The sequence below is a fragment of the Pempheris klunzingeri genome, chromosome 7 (genome assembly GCF_042242105.1).
Source record: "Pempheris klunzingeri isolate RE-2024b chromosome 7, fPemKlu1.hap1, whole genome shotgun sequence".
Classification (NCBI taxonomy): domain Eukaryota; kingdom Metazoa; phylum Chordata; class Actinopteri; order Acropomatiformes; family Pempheridae; genus Pempheris; species Pempheris klunzingeri.
Genome location: NC_092018.1, coordinates 4,355,884 through 4,372,354, shown reverse-complemented (window position 1 = coordinate 4,372,354; position 16,471 = coordinate 4,355,884). Strand labels below are relative to the sequence as shown.

Here is a 16,471-nt window from a genome sequence, read left to right as displayed (position 1 = left end):
CTGCAATTGAGAGTCTGCCTAGTCCATACTCGTACACACACACACACACACATACATCTACTCACGCACACACACACACACACACACACACACCTCCACTCACACCCACATACACACACATACACACACACACTCACACACACCCACATCCACCCACATACCTACATACACACACCCACACACACACATCCACTCACACATCCACACATACACACACACACACACTCACACACACACACACCCGCACACACACACACACACACACACATACACACACACACTCACACACACCCACATCCACCCACATACCTACATACACACACCCACACACACACATCCACTCACACATCCACACATACACACACACACTCACACACACACACACCCACACACACACCCTGAGACACCGTTAGTCTGTGTCTACAACCTCAGGCTGTTTACTTGTATTTGTGTATCCACGCACTCACCCCACTAAGTGTAGCCACCTATAGAGACCTGACACAGCAACACCACCAGCACACACACTCACTCGCACACACATCCACACACACTCACACCCTCGCACTCACAGCCTATACACACACTCACACACTCACAGCTTGTAAATATACGCATATCCACACTCACACACACTCCCCTCCACCTCCACCCATACACACACCCATCGCACCTGAAAGCATGTCAAGGGAGGCCCCTCTACCCACCACGGTGGGACAGTTGAAGGAGCGCCTGGTGACAGGCCTTCAAAGCGAGGCCCCCTCAAAAGACAAAGCTAAGCAGTTGAAGAGACTGGAAAAAATGTGGAAAGAATGGGAGCTCATTGGCTGTCTCTCCAACCGGATGGATGGCCCTCTTCCCCTCCCCCAAGACAGACTGAACATCATAAATCATGAGAGGGCTCAGGCCACACTGCGTTCCACTGAATGGGAGCAAGCAGGCAAACCCACCTGGGGGCGCATAAAGACCAGGTACAACAAATCTCATGACAGGCTGCTGCTAGCAGGGAGAGCTGTGGCACACATGAAGCGGCTTAGCCCACCAGCACGGACCAAGGCAGCTGAAGTCTCATCACATGCTGCTGTCCCTCACAACCCTGCTGTCACACCCCTCAGCCCCAACTGTCTTGGTCCTACAGCCACGCCCGCCGCTCCGCCACCTCCAGGCATCTACCCTAACCTGCATGGGACACTCCCTACACAAACACTGCCACCTCCATATGCGCCCTTCAGCCCCAGCAACCCGTTCACATCAACAGCAAAGGCCTGTGCCCCCTGTACCCAGGCCCCCCTGTTCCACATTGTGAGTGGACAGGTACAAGTGGAGGAGGAAGAAGATGCTGCTGCATCCCAAGTGATAAGGAGGCCTAACAAAGACAAAAAACGACTCTCAACCATAGAGTCCCACATGGCTCAAGACACACGCCACTCCCACCTACTCCAGGATGAACCAGGCCTATGGGAAGACCTGCTGAACACACGCCCCCTCTCCACAAAGCCCCAGAACCAAGCCACTACAACCGCACCCCCACCGGCAGCGCTGGCCTCTAACACCAGCACGCACCTCTTTGACTTTGAGGACACCGAGCTGCACCCAGACCCGGACAACTGGACCCCACATGAGATGGCACCTGTAAGTGGGACAATGACAGGTGTGTTCACCGGACATCTGGTCCATGATCAGGACACACCCATCGCAGGAAGAACCAGACAGCGGACCACCCTTAGGCCGCCCACTGAGCCCCCTGAGTGTCCCATCCTGCAGGTCCCACTCCTCGCCACCAACCATGGACAGAGAGTGTACGCCCCGTTCCCTCACCGTGACCTGGAAGGCATGGTTGACAAGCTGCCACCACTGTCTGCTGGAGCAGGCCCCTGGATCACTGCAGTAGAAACCCTCACTGCAGGGGACGCTCTCTGCCTGGGGGACATACGTGCCCTCCTATCTCGGAGCGATGGACTGCCCACTTGTGAGCAGGTCATGAAGAGTGCAGGCCTGGGACCACGACATGGACCTGAGGTCCCTCTCACCCAGTGCAGACAGCTAATCTGGACCGCCCTGAGGCAGCTGTTCCCCACCAGGAGAAATCTCCGTGCCCTTAGAGACCTCATGAAGGACCCCCTGGAGACCATGCATGAGTACTTCAAAAGAGCGGCCAGCCTGTGGATGGAGCACACTGGAGGCCACCATGACCGGGAGGACACCACACAGTCTATGTGGCGGGACCAAGTCATCAGAGGCCTGCCAAAACCTGTGCAGACTGTCCTGGACGACATTGTGGATCTGGAGTCAAAGAACACGCAGGATTGGAAACAAACTGTCACTTTCTGGTACGACCGCCACAAAAAGAAGGTTGATCAGGACGACGAAGAGATGAAGACCATGCAGAAGCGTCTCATCAAGGTCCAACTGGCAGAAAAAGACAGGGATGCATCACAAGCTAAACCCAGACATGCTAAACAAATGACTGTGTCGGACTCTACAAGCCAAGAGATAACACAGGCGGTTGAAAAGGCCCTGAAAGAGCAGCAGGCCGCAGCTGCTCCTGTAGCTGTCACACCATGCATGCCACCGCAGCCACAGCCGGCACAAAACACTCAGGACTGGAGGCCCCCACAATACGGCCCCCGCCCCAGAGGCAGAGGAGGAAACAGAGGATATGGAGGCCGTGGAAGAGGCTACTCACAACCAGGATGCTTCCACTGTGGAGACCCGAACCACTGGATTAGAGACTGTCCACACACCAATAACGGCCAGGGACCTCCATACGCTGCACGAGCACACCACAGACCCAGAGGCTCCCTCAGGGGAGGACAGTGGGAGAGCACGAACATGAGACCCCCACCACATGGCCACCAGATGCCCACAACAGCATGGTCTCCAGGTGACTGCTGGGAGGGTCCCCAAAACCAATAGGGGTGCCCAGAGTATGCCACAGGTCCCGTAATTCCATCAATCGCTGAGCCAATGGTGACCTGCAACATTAACGGTGAAGACTACACTCTTATGGCTGACACAGGAGCCACTGCCTCCTGTATCAACCACGGAAATCCACCATTGTCATCAAAGCACATACAACTATCTCCTTTCCCCTGATGAAGCTTACTCTGACGCCTGGGATAGTGAAAAGGAGGGGCTACAGGAGGAGATACTAATCACTGACATTTTTGTGGGAAAGGAGGGAGTTGCTGCAGCCTGCTCTCTCACCCCTGAGCAGCTCTCCTGGTACTCACTCTCAGAGGAGGCGGCACCTCATGTCACTTTGGCCATTGGTGTTGGCTACGAAGCAAGATCACTGGGCCCCATGGTTAAAGCTGCTCTCCTCAAGACCTGGGAAACCACTGCCTCCCCTTTTCTGTTCAAGTCCTCTGACGGTAATATGTGGAAAATTTCCCACCTCCACAGTGACACAGGCCTACTAGAGTCACAGGACCTGGACAGAGACCATGGCAGAGAGAAAACAGACCATCCAGACGCACATGAGATGCTAAAAACTGTTCCTGCGCACCTCTGGACTTCGGATCCCTATGATGTGGGACTGGCAACCCACCACCAGGTGTCCATAAATCTAAAACCTGACCAGGTGCCAATTTGGAGACCACAATACAGGCTGAAGCCTGTACAGATTGAAGGCATCAGAGACACTATTGTTGGACTACTGAGAGCTGGTGTCCTGCAAGAGACTACATCACAGTGGAACACGCCCTTGTTGCCCACTGAAAAAGCTGAACATAAAGGATGGAGGATGGTTCACGACCTCAGAGCCATCAACGACGCCACTGTCCCCTCAGAGCTGTCTGTGCCAGATCCCTATCTGTGTCTACAAAATCTGAACCCATCCCACAAGTACTTCACAGTAATTGACCTGGCCAATGCCTTCTTTTGCCTCCCCCTACACCCTGACTCTCAGCATATGTTTGCCTTCACATATGCGGGGACTCAATACACCTACCGCCGGCTGCCACAGGGCCTCAGGGACAGCCCAGGTCTGTTCAATCAGGCCCTGAGAAAGGATCTGGAGAAGCTCCGCCTCCCAGAGGGCGTGGTTCTGACTCAGTATGTTGACGATCTTCTGCTTGCCGCTCCCACGGCTAGCTCCTCCCTAAGTTCCACCCACCTGCTCCTCAGTAGACTGGCTGAGTGTGGCTACAAGGTGAAGAAAGAAAAAGCGCAAATCTCCAGGCATACAGTCACCTTCCTGGGCAGGCTCATCTCTGCTAACTGCCTCACACTGACAAACGCACAACGCAGCTCCATCCTCTCGCACGGCAAACCTACAACTGTGCAACAAATGCTGGCATTTTTGGGGCTGACAGGATACAGCAGGAGCCACATCCCCAACTATGTCAACCTCACACAGCCCCTCAGAGACATTGTTGCGGCAGCTGGCAACAGGAACCTCACAGCCTCCCTGTCATGGACTCAGGCAGCCGAAGAAGCTTTCACTAACACTAAACAGGCCCTTGGACAGGCTGCGCACCTGGCTACACCTGACTACGACAACCCCTTCTACCTGGATGTTTCTGAAACTAACGGCATTGTAAATGCAGTTTTGTTTCAGAAAAAGGAGGGAGAGAGGAGACCACTGATGTACCACAGCTCAAAGCTAGACAACATGGAGCTGGGACAGACAGGATGTGGCAGGCACATGGCAGCACTAGAAAAAGCCATCTCAAAAACTTCACACATCGTCATGTGCCATCCCCTGAAAGTGAACACAAATCATGGAGTTGTGGCCTTCTTAGGCTCCAAGGCGTTCACATTCTCACCCACAAGAAAATTGAAAATCTCAAAAGTTCTCCAACAACCACACATCAACTTTGTGACAACGCCAATAAACATGGCTGAAGGAATGAACACGGATGAACACCAACCACATGACTGTGAAGTCATCGCAAGCACAGACTTAAAGATCAGGCCCGACTTGGAAGGAGAACCACTGCTTGACCCAGACATCACACTGTTCACAGACGGCTGTTGCTACAAAGGAGACAAAGGAAATGTGGCCTCTTACGCAGTAGTGGAGCAGATCCAGGGAACGCACAGAGTCCTGGACGCTGGCATCATACCACAGCCAGCCTCAGCACAGCTAGCAGAGGTGGTGGCTCTAACAAAAGCACTACAACTATGTGCTGGCAAGAACGCGAACATCTACACTGACTCCGCCTACTGCCATGGAGCCATCCACGTAGACGGCCCCCAGTGGGTGAGAAGAGGCTTCCTCACAACTGCCAGAACACCAGTGAAGCATGCATCAGCGCTCCAAGAACTGATAAGAGCAGCCCTAACACCAGAGAGACTGGCTGTAATGAAATGCCGGGGACACCAGAAAGGAGACTCACACATAAACCGAGGAAATGAGGCAGCGGATGCCGCAGCAAAGAAAGCTGGAGGCTACGTCGGACAAATGTTAGCTCTGCGCATGGAACCTCTCCCAGAGCTCACCGAAAAGGACATCAAAGACATGCAAAAGAAAGCAGGACCATATGAACAAAACCAATGGCAAAGACAAGGAGCTCAGAAAAACAATGATCTGTGGAGAGCACATGATGGACGCCTTGTAGCTCCTGCTGAACTTTGCTACCTGCTACTGAAACAAGCTCATGGACCTACACATGTCAACAAAAAACAGACACAAAGAAACATTGAACTGTGTTGGTGGCACCCCCACATGACCGCGCTAGTGGATAACTACATACATGAATGTGACACATGCAACTCACACAATGTCAGGGCTCCATTTCGCTGTCCTATGGGACATTTTCCAGTACCAGATGCACCATTTAAGGACATCACCATTGATTTCACTGACATGGGAGCAGACAATAGAATTAAGGGTTTCAGGTACCTTTTGGTCATGGTTGACAGATTCACTAAGTGGGTGGAAGCAATCCCCTGCAAACAGGAGACGGCTTCCACAGTGATCAAATGGCTAAAAAATGAGCTAATACCAAGATATGGAGTCCCCAGACGGATCCAATCTGATAATGGTACCCATTTCAACAACAAAGAGCTGGCTAAAGTTGAAGCAGCTCTAGGCATCACACACAGGTTTGGTTCAGTGTACCACCCGGAGTCACAGGGGCTGGTGGAGCGAGCTAATCAGACTCTGAAACGAAAAATTGCTAAAGTGTGTCATGGCACCAAGCTCACATGGTTGGATGCCCTCCCATTGGCATTAATGTCTATGAGGAGTTCTCAAAGCAGCAGAACACACTTGAGTCCACATGAGCTGCTGACAGGTCGGCCTATGCCCGGTCCTCCCAGTGAGGCGGGGCATACGCCCCTGTTGGATGTGTGGCAAATTGACTGTGACGACTACATGAAATCTCTGACTGACCTTACTCGAGCTTTGTCTACACAGGTCCAACAGGTCGAGCAGAGACCAGAAGCAGCTGTTGTTCCGCCTCCTGCACAGGTACAAGTGGGTGACTGGGTACGGGTGAAGGTCCACAAGAGAAAGTGGTCGGAACCCAGGTGGACTGGACCGTGGGAGGTAACTGAGCGCACCTCACATGCGGTCCAGGTAAAAGGTAAAGCAGGAGCAAATTGGCACCACCTCACACATTGTGTACCAGCAGACCCGCCCTCTCGGACTTTACGAGAGGTTAAAAGTGATTTGGCTGATTTTTCCAAAACATAGACACATCTCATAACCAAGCATGTACTACAGCCCGCTTAGGGCAATAAGAGCCTCCATACAAGACAACCCACCACTATGGGGCGCGCTCGCAATCATTGTCATTATGGTGGGATTTCCCTTGATGTGGTGGGAAATACTAATGCCAAAGCACCACGTGGTTCTGAATGTGGCCACTTCAGACCCATGTCCCACCACACCAACGCAATCCACAGCTGTTGTAACACCCCTCCCACTGTCTCCACAGGTGATCCCTAAACGCAGAGTCACCAGGAGAGCCAGAGGATGGTCTCCCAGGGAGACCATCACCTGGTACCCCCCGGCAGTGAACATAACCTTCACTGAAGGAGTGACTGAAACGGTAATGGTAGATTTCTGTTCTGTGGTCCCTTGTAGAACTGTTACAGCCGCGAGAGCCCTCCTACGGTCAGTTAAGTATGTGTGCATGGTGTACAGCAACAGCAGAGCAAGCCGACTGTGTTCTGTCTGGTCCCAGGCAGTCTGGACAACCAGTAGAACAGACTGGGGATACAAAATTCCTAACAGGGACGATTGCTATGACCTAAAGGGAAGGATGACAGTGGTAAGAGGACAGGTGCCTAGCAACTGTGGTCTAACCTCATGTAACCCTCTCCTCTTCACACTGCGCAACCCACAAAAATGTGATTCTCGTTTATATACTCTGGCTGCCTATGTTTCAGGCAAAGATCCAAAAGGATGGGTTTACTTCAACATAAGACCCAGATCGGCGTCGACAAGGGACGACAGAACAGGTATTGCCAATCACACTCCCGGGCCCCAAATTCACCAACCAACCAACCTCGTTACCTATCTCAATGCTACCACTCTTAGGCAATTGGTTGCCGTGGAGACAGGCTTCACAGAGGCTAATGCATGGTTGGACTGGGTGATGTATTCGGCAGCAGAGTTGAAAGTCAAAAATTGTATTGCATGTGCTCCCGCCAGGCCTGTGTTGGGCACTGTACCGTTCAGACTCACTGTGTATAATGACCCTGTTGGTTTTGATTGCATGCTTCAGCTGTTCACCTCTCCCAGCCTGCCGAATGACATCAGATGTCGCACCCTGCATTACCTGCTGCCTGCCTCTCCAACAACAGTTATCCCGCCTCCCTTCACACCGTTCGCAGCCAACTACACGTGTTTCCGGCGGCAGGCAGACTCTGGCGTGGAGGTAGGAACCCTGACTTGGTGTAATGTTACGATTGATGTTAACACCGCCTCCACGTCCATCCCATTAGGCATGAATGGCATGACCACAGCTAGAGCTGACACTTGGTGGTTTTGTGGCGGGCGGACCTTGCTTCCTGTGTTGCCTAAGAACTGGGTGGGGACCTGTGCTCTGGTCCAGCTGGTTATGCCTTTCTATGCTCTGCCTCTAACTGAATCTGCCTTTCAGAACCTGCAGAAGGAGGGGGGCTCTTCCAGCCCCCGTTCTAAACGCTCCATTGTGCCAGGGAGTTTCAATCCATCCATCTATATTGACGCCATTGGGGTCCCTCGGGGAGTCCCAGATGAGTATAAGGCACGCAATCAGATAGCTGCAGGTTTTGAGTCAATGTTTTTCTGGTGGTCTACCGTCAATAAGAATGTTGATTGGATTAACTACATTTACTATAACCAGCAGAGGTTTGTGAACTACACCAGGGATGCAGTTGCAGGTCTACACGAGCAATTGGACAAGACCAGCCTGATGGCCTGGCAAAACAGGATGGCGCTGGACATGTTGCTAGCCGAACAAGGTGGAGTTTGTAAGATGTTTGGTTCTGCCTGTTGCACGTTCATCCTCAATAACACTGCTCCTGACGGTTCTATCACTCGAGCCCTGCAGGGGCTCACTTCTCTGTCTGAAGAGCTGGCTGACAATGCAGGGATTAATGACCCTTTCAGCTCCATGCTAGACACTTGGTTTGGTAAATGGAAGGATCTGTTCATGTCCATTCTTGTCTCCGTAGCTGTATTCGGTGCTATTCTCGTGTTGTGTGGCTGCTGCTGCATCCCCTGTGTTCGCACACTGGTAAATCGCCTGATAGTTACTGCACTCGCCAAGGAGACTCCTCAGCCCCCACCTTACCAAATGACTATGCTGACAGAGGAGGAGGACTGCCTCGATGATTATGTCATCGTGTCCCAGCCCTCGCACACCTCTACTCTGGGGCAAAAGGAGGGACCTGGGTTTTTTTGATTACTAGTCTGGTGGATTCACACCCAAAGGGTGTGAAAGGAGGGATTTGTGGGGAATTTTATTATTACTTTTGATCACTACTTTTAAAAGGCCAATTATACAATACTGAGCCTCAAATTTGTACTAACTGCGCTAAATATATATGTAACTGAGTAAGTACTAACAACATCATATATAACCAATTACAGAACACTGGATTTGAATTAACACTATTAATGTATTGATTAACGTTATCACAAACTGTATGACCTTTATTTGAACTAACTACATGACCTGTGAGTGAACTAATAACACTATATAACCAATCATTAGAATCATTTGTGTTGCTAACACTGGAAGCTCAGTTCTTACTGACAATGTATGTACTATGTTAATCAGCAGGGAGAGACTTATTAATGCAATGCACCGTCACAGGGAAGAGCCATACCCCATAGTTACTAAAGAGGGGAACAAGCACTGGCCCCAGGTTCTGAAGGGCCAGACACATGATGATTAAGTGGGCTGTATATGGCAAGAAAGTACAAGCACGCTTACATGCACTACAATACACACCTCATAAACTCCCTCTTACACCATATACTGGAAGCTCCAAGGGCAAGGCTAGTGGAAGGCTATCATTGTAACAGCAGGATGAGATAGCTGCAGGGGAGGATGCTCTCAGAAAGACTCCATTGTAAAGAAGCTCCCACATGATAGGGAAAGGTCTACGGCTGCTGGATCAAGGTCGTGATGCCAAGAGGCTGGGACCAGCCTGTGCACCAACGAAGGGAGGGCCAAGTCTAAACCGCGGTTACTCCCCAACTAGACAACCAATCAAAAATAATTGTATTCATGCTGGAATGTATATACTGTTACTGCATATGTGGTTCGGGGCTCACTCTTTGACCTGTTGGCTACAGACTAACAGCTTGCTGACTGTGGTTTTCAGAGCTCAGACTGAGTCCTTGGCCAAGATCAATACTTATTCACACAGAAAATAAAACACCTCAAATGAGAGAAGTTGCCTGTCCTTCATCGAAAAAACGAACACGCTGACAGAAGCCACCGATGAAAACATTGTCGTCGGGAATGTCCTGATGCAGCCATGTCTCCAAAAAGCACACCAGACTACACTCCCGGTGCTCCATCTGACTCCTGGCTAACGCTGTTAGCTCCTCCATCTTGTTTACCAGCGATCTCACGTTGCCCATAGTAACGATGGGGAGACAGGGTTTATGTTTCTTTTCCTCCATACGCCTCCGTTGTCTCCTTCTGGTTTCTCTCCTCCGCTGGTTCTTCTTTCCTCTGCAACCTCGGTGTGTTTTCCTCCACAATTCTTCTGGAATTTGTGAAGATCTCGTGGTCAAGATGCCAGCAGGTTTCAGAGCGATCAGCTGATCACTTGAGTAGCCAAAACGGCTACCAACGGCCAAATGTTTACTGCATCCGGCAGAGTTAAAGTAGTACTTTCACAGCAAAAAGATGACAAGAGCTCTCTCCACCAGCATGTATTGGAGAGGGACCGTCTTAAAAACATAATACCAGCAAAAAAGTAAAACAAATGAAGCAATAAGCCCCAAGAGGTTACAGTGAGGTTTACAGTGGGTTTGAACTAAAATCACTGTAAACCTCAGTAAGGTTTCATTAATTACAACACACAGCAACAAAAACTACAATCATTTACTGATAAATAATAATTCTTCCACCAGACAGTGTCCTTCTTCAGCGACATCAGACGTTAAGTTTTTTTGGTTGCTAGGCAACAGACAGCTTTCAAATCATAATCAAAGACCGGAAATATACGTTTTATGACGCCATCTTTGTCACGGCAACGTAACAGATGGACACGGTGAACTATGTGTAGTATTTTAACTGGATTATTTTTAGCAAGGGTTATTTGGGACATTTTTTTTAACGTTTTATGGGTGTTACGTTCATTTATACGTTATTGTACGTCGCGTTACTCTGGAGGAGATCGATCTATTACCATGTAGACAGCAACACTTAGACTGAGCAGGTCGTTGGGGGACACGGGACTCGAACCGCGATTGCTAACGGATATTTTGGCAGCTTGTTACTATTTATAGTTCATATTGGTTTCACGGAAACCGATGTTCGATGTTCTAATTGTTCTGATTTCCGCGATTTGACCAATGACGTCCACAGCTCTGGTCCCGTCACAGCCAATCAGATGGCTCCGTTGTTCCAATTCCGAGAATCCAACTTTTCACCGACCAATAGGAGAGCCGGGTTGTTCCAATTTATAGCGACGGCAGCCATTTTGGATTAACGTTATTTACCGTCTGACCGACAGCAGTGAGTGAGTGAAATGTTAGTATATTTTAATGAAATGTTCACGTAAAATAGTGTAAAAAGTCACATATCTGAGTGATTGTTTTTAGCAACATAACATGAACTTATAGCTTTTCAGCTCCTGATATGTTTTATAGTTTGGAATTGATTATATATTCGCTATTTATCATTGCTGTTACTTAACCAGCTAACGTCCGTGCTGTTTAAACCGTTTTATTCAGCTCTTGTGGGCTGCTAACATTAACACAGTGAGTAATGTGTGTGTGAGCGCTACATGATGCTGTCTGCACAGTTTACTCCTCGCTACTCCTCAGCGTACCCTGACTTTGTGGAGGCAGTCAGGTTCCACTGTGTGTTTGAGGAGGTGCAGCTTGGCTTAGTTGGCTTCAGGGACTGGAGACCCTGAAGAGACTCAATCAGTCTGGACCCTAAAAAACGTAAGTCCAACCAGACCAGACCAGTTCCTCCTCTCATGTCGCTCCTTCCTTAAACTCTCCCCCGTCTCTCACAGTGAGTCTCTACCAGCACTCTCTGAACTTTGACCAACCCCCACCGACTCCTGAGGGAGTCACAGTCCCTCCAGGAAGAGTGTCGGAGGAGGGGCGTTGAGTCAGCCTTTTGTTCTGGCGCCTTTAGTCATCCAATCGCCATCGTCTGACGTAATTTCAGCCATGCCTAAATCTCCCATGATGCCTTTGTAACCCTCATGAGGCCAAACTGAACCTGAACCACCTCAAACTGAACCAGACCGGGTCACACTGAGCCATCATGTCTGATTAAAGATAAATAACCAACAGCACAGCAGCCAAACATTTCTTTCTAGTGTTTTGTTGTATTGATTAGAAACTATCTCAGTCCTCACGTCCCTCCCTGTGACCTCCAACCCTGAGAGAGAGGAAGCTCCAATGGTGAAGCCTTTAAATAGAGGTCTGGGACAGGAGACGGTTGTGTTAGTTCACTAACACATATACTAAAATTGGAACGATACAGAGAAGATTAGCATGGCCCCTGCGCAAGGATGACACGCAAATTCGTGAAGCGTTCCTCATTTTTCACCATTAGCGTCTAAAATCATAAATATTTTATTTCTTTAAATCATATTATTTAGAATATTTGGGAGAAACAGCACTACAGCGGCCGGAGGCGGTGCAGCCAATCGTGTTGCTTATCGCTACCAAGATTTAACCAATCGGATTTTAATTCATTTCAGAGCAGTCACTCTCAATATTCTTATGTGATATTCATCTCTTTTATTTACAGTTTCTCCTGGCATTTTTCAAAAAAGAACAAAGTTATAACCAAGTATGCACTTAAATTCTTCCCAAAAAGGTTTTAGTCCTGGACAGCACCAAAGAATATGACTAACATGGGCAGATGTTCTGTCACAACACTGTCTTGAGAAATGGTTAATCTGCTAAACCAGTGTTAGCACATCTGAATTTTCCATGTGTGTTCTCTTCATGATTAAGAGGCTGTGGTTTTTATATGTATATACAGTTTATATATGTTCATTCATTCCTTCATTATCTCATTGTTTAATAGGGAGCAGAATTTGCCTGCCTGCTGTTGGATCCCTGCTCTGCTAGAGCCTGACCAGCGCTGGATTGCCAAGGCCCCGTTTGGTTTAATCACCAAGAGCTAAGCGTGTATGTTTTGTTGAGCAAGACTGATAATGCTGCATTCAATTACATCATTACTTGTAAACTCTGTATGCCAAACACCACTGTGGCAAATCCTCGTGTTCTGTCCCTTAACGCAGCAGAGATTGTCCTGCTGAAACAGAGACTGAAGCTGCCGGCTTTGGAGCCATTTCTCCAGGTGTCTAAACCACCTCCTCGACCTCTCCTGCCTGTGTCTGCACACGCCTCAACCTCCTCAGTCTGGGCCCCAACCTCTCCTGCCTGCCTCCCAGTCTGTGGCTCCTGTGGTTCTTCCCACACCTGCAGGAGCTTCGATGACAGATGTGCCATAAGCCCGGGGTTATGGCAAAAAAAAGAGAGATGCTCCCACCTATTATATTATTATATCAAATATTAGGTATTTGCTCACAAGCTAAAGTACTGGACAAACCATGGAACTGGGTGAAAAACGATGACCGAAGTTATTACAATTCATGCTGAGGGTGACATGAATGTCTCTGTACCAAATATTGTGCCAAACCATTCAGTAGATGGAGAAATATTTCACTAGTACACTGAAAATGAGGACCAGCTGGTGGCACTAGAGGAAAAATCAGGATCATATATATTCTATTTATCTGTCCTCTATTTTATTTTTATTCTATTCTGCTCCATTACATTATGTTCCTGTTAATTGGTTGGTTGTGTATATACTTATTGTTAACTTGTATTTCTTTGATTATAATGAACACCCACTTATTGATAGCACATTACACACTGTGTAACGGTGTTACTAACCTTAGCAGCCCAAAAGAGTCGAATAAAACGGTTTAAACAGCACGGACGTTGGCTGGTTAAGTAACAGCAATGATAAATAGCGAATATATAATCAATTCCAAACTATAAAAGTAAATTTGACATGTTTGGAGCCGAAAAACTTCGGCTAGAAGTCGACGTTACGTTGCTAAAAACGAGCGCTCGGAAAGTCAAACGCCGTAAAAAGCCCCCAGTTATCTCTTTCTGCCTGAACGTCACAGAAACACATGAGTTTTTACACTATTTCACGTGAATATTTCGTCAAAATCTCGTACTAATGTTTCACTTACCCTCTCGGCGCTGTCAGACTGACGGTCAAGGCGGCGGGTCTTGCGTCAGGAATTGGAACAACCCGGCTCTCCCATTGGTCGGCGCAACAGTTGGATTCTCGAAATTGGAACAAGGAAGCCACCTGATTGGACAGGAACCGGAACAACTGGAACAGAGAATCAAACGCAAATTCGTGGAGCGTTCCTCATTTTTCACCATTATCGTCTGAAACCCTAAATATTTTATTTCTTTAAATCATATTATTTATAATATTTGGGAGAAACAGCACTACGGCGGCCGGAGGCGGTGCAGCCAATCGCGTTGCTTATCGCTACCAAGATTTAACCAATCACATGCGGCCCCCTGCCAAGATTTGACCAATCAGATTTTAATGAATTCTCTCAATATTCTTATGTGATATTCATCTCTTTTGTTTACAGTTTCTCCTGGCATTTTCCAAAAAATAAATAAATAAATTATAACAAGTATGGACTTAAATTCTTCCCAAAAAGGTTTTAGTCCTGGACAGCACCAAAGAACAACTTTTCACCGACCAATAGGAGAACCGGGTTGTTCCAGCGACGGCAGCCATTTTGGATTAACGTTATTTACCGTCTGACCGACAGCAGTGAGTGAGTGAAATATTAGTAGGTTTTAATGAAATATTCACGTAAAATAGTGTAAAAAGTCACATGTCTGAGTGGTTGTAGTTTGGAATTGATTATATATTCGCTATTTATCATTGCTGTTACTTAACCAGCTAACGTCCGTGCTGTTTAAACCGTTTTATTCAGCTCTTGTGGGCTGCTAACATTAACACAGTGAGTAATGTGTGTGTGAGCGCTACATGATGCTGTCTGCACAGTTTAAGCTCCTCTGTCATGATGGTCCTGGTGATGTTACAGCCAGCAGGAAAGAGGCCTTTCTCTCTCTTATCAGAACAACCACTTTGTTTATCTTATGTTCATTTCAAACATACAAAGGTGTCAGAACATCTGTGATTCTGTTATTAAACTGCTCAAATGAATCAGACACTGTGTCTCTGTCATATTACAGATTGGACTGTAAAGACTGTAAGTACTGTGTATCATTCCTTCATCTTCATTAGTACTTCATATCTGTGTTTGTTATCTTAAAGCGCTCCTAATGGGACCCTCGTCCTAAAGGCCACTGATGCCGCCCGAGCACTTGGCACCTTACAAGGTCAAAACGCCTGGGGAGATGGAAGCGGAGGCCCGGGCCCACGTCACCTCTGAGGGTGGCGACCTCACCAACGCCACCCTCGTCCTGAGCCGGTGGAAGGTCCAGTTTGAACGGTACCAGGGAAAGACCTTCCACTGGCTCCTGGAGAACGACGTGGGCTACGCCGTCAACCTGGTGGCCTCCTACCAGAAGGAGCGAGGGAGGACAGGGTCTCAGTCCCCGCTGATGGCCAACAAGGTGGAGTCTCACACACACATAATAATAATGAATAATGAATCAAAGAGGGACGACAGCTTTAACCTCTGTGTGAACTAACTGGACGCCTTCACCCGCTACTCCTCAGCGCACCCTGACTTTGTGGAGGCAGTCAGGTTCCACTGTGTGTTTGAGGAGGTGCAGCTTGGCCTAGTTGGCTTCAGGGACTGGAGACCCTGGAGAGACTCTATCAGTCTGGACCCTAAAAAACGTAAGTCCAACCAGACCAGACCAGTTCCTCCTCTCATGTCGCTCCTTCCTTAAACTCTCCCCCGTCTCTCACAGTGAGTCTCTACCAGCACTCTCTGAACTTTGACCAACCCCCACCGACTCCTGAGGGAGTCACAGTCCCTCCAGGAGGAGTGTCGGAGGAGGGGCGTTGAGTCAGCCTTTTGTTCTGGCGCCTTTAGTCATCCAATCGCCATCGTCTGACGTAACTTCAGCCATGCCTAAATCTCCCATGATGCCTTTGTAACCCTCATGAGGCCAAACTGAACCTGAACCACCTCAAACTGAACCAGACCGGGTCACACTGAGCCGTCATGTCTGATTAAAGATAAATAACCAACAGCACAGCAGCCAAACATTTCTTTCTAGTGTTTTGTTGTATTGATTAGAAACTATCTCAGTCCTCACGTCCATCCCTGTGACCTCCAACCCTGAGAGAGAGGAAGCTCCAATAGTGAACCCTTTAAATAGAGGTCTGGGACAGAAGACTGTTATATACTAAAATTGGAATGATACAGAGAAGATTAGCATGGCCCCTGCGCAAGGATGACACGCACATTCGTGAAGCGTTCCTCATTTTTCACCATTAGCGTCTAAAATCATAAATATTTTATTTCTTTAAATCATATTATTTAGAATATTTGGGAGAAACAGCACTACGGCGGCCGGAGGCGGTGCAGCCAATCGCGTTGCTTATCGCTACCAAGATTTAACCAATCAGATTTTAATTCATTTCAGAGCAGTCACTCTCAATATTCTTATGTGATATTCATCTCTTTTATTTACAGTTTCTCCTGGCATTTTCCAAAAAAGAACAAAGTTATAACCAAGTATGGACTTAAATTCTTCCCAAAAAGGTTTTAGTCCTGGACAGCACCAAAGAATATGACTAACATGGGCAGATGTTCTGTCACAACACTTTCTTGAGAAATGGTTAATCTGCTAAAC

General features: G+C 48.2%; 2 non-coding genes across 2 annotated transcripts; both read left to right on the top strand.

The window, feature by feature from the left end:
* The first annotated feature begins 12,079 nt into the window (after positions 1 to 12,079).
* Positions 12,080 to 12,185, top strand: LOC139204542 (U6 spliceosomal RNA). The gene has a single exon (XR_011584428.1). It is a non-coding gene; the product is annotated as a U6 spliceosomal RNA (small nuclear RNA).
* Positions 12,186 to 16,002: 3,817 nt separating this feature from the next.
* LOC139204545 (U6 spliceosomal RNA) lies at positions 16,003 to 16,104 on the top strand. The gene has a single exon (XR_011584431.1). It is a non-coding gene; the product is annotated as a U6 spliceosomal RNA (small nuclear RNA).
* The last annotated feature ends 367 nt before the right edge of the window (positions 16,105 to 16,471 follow it).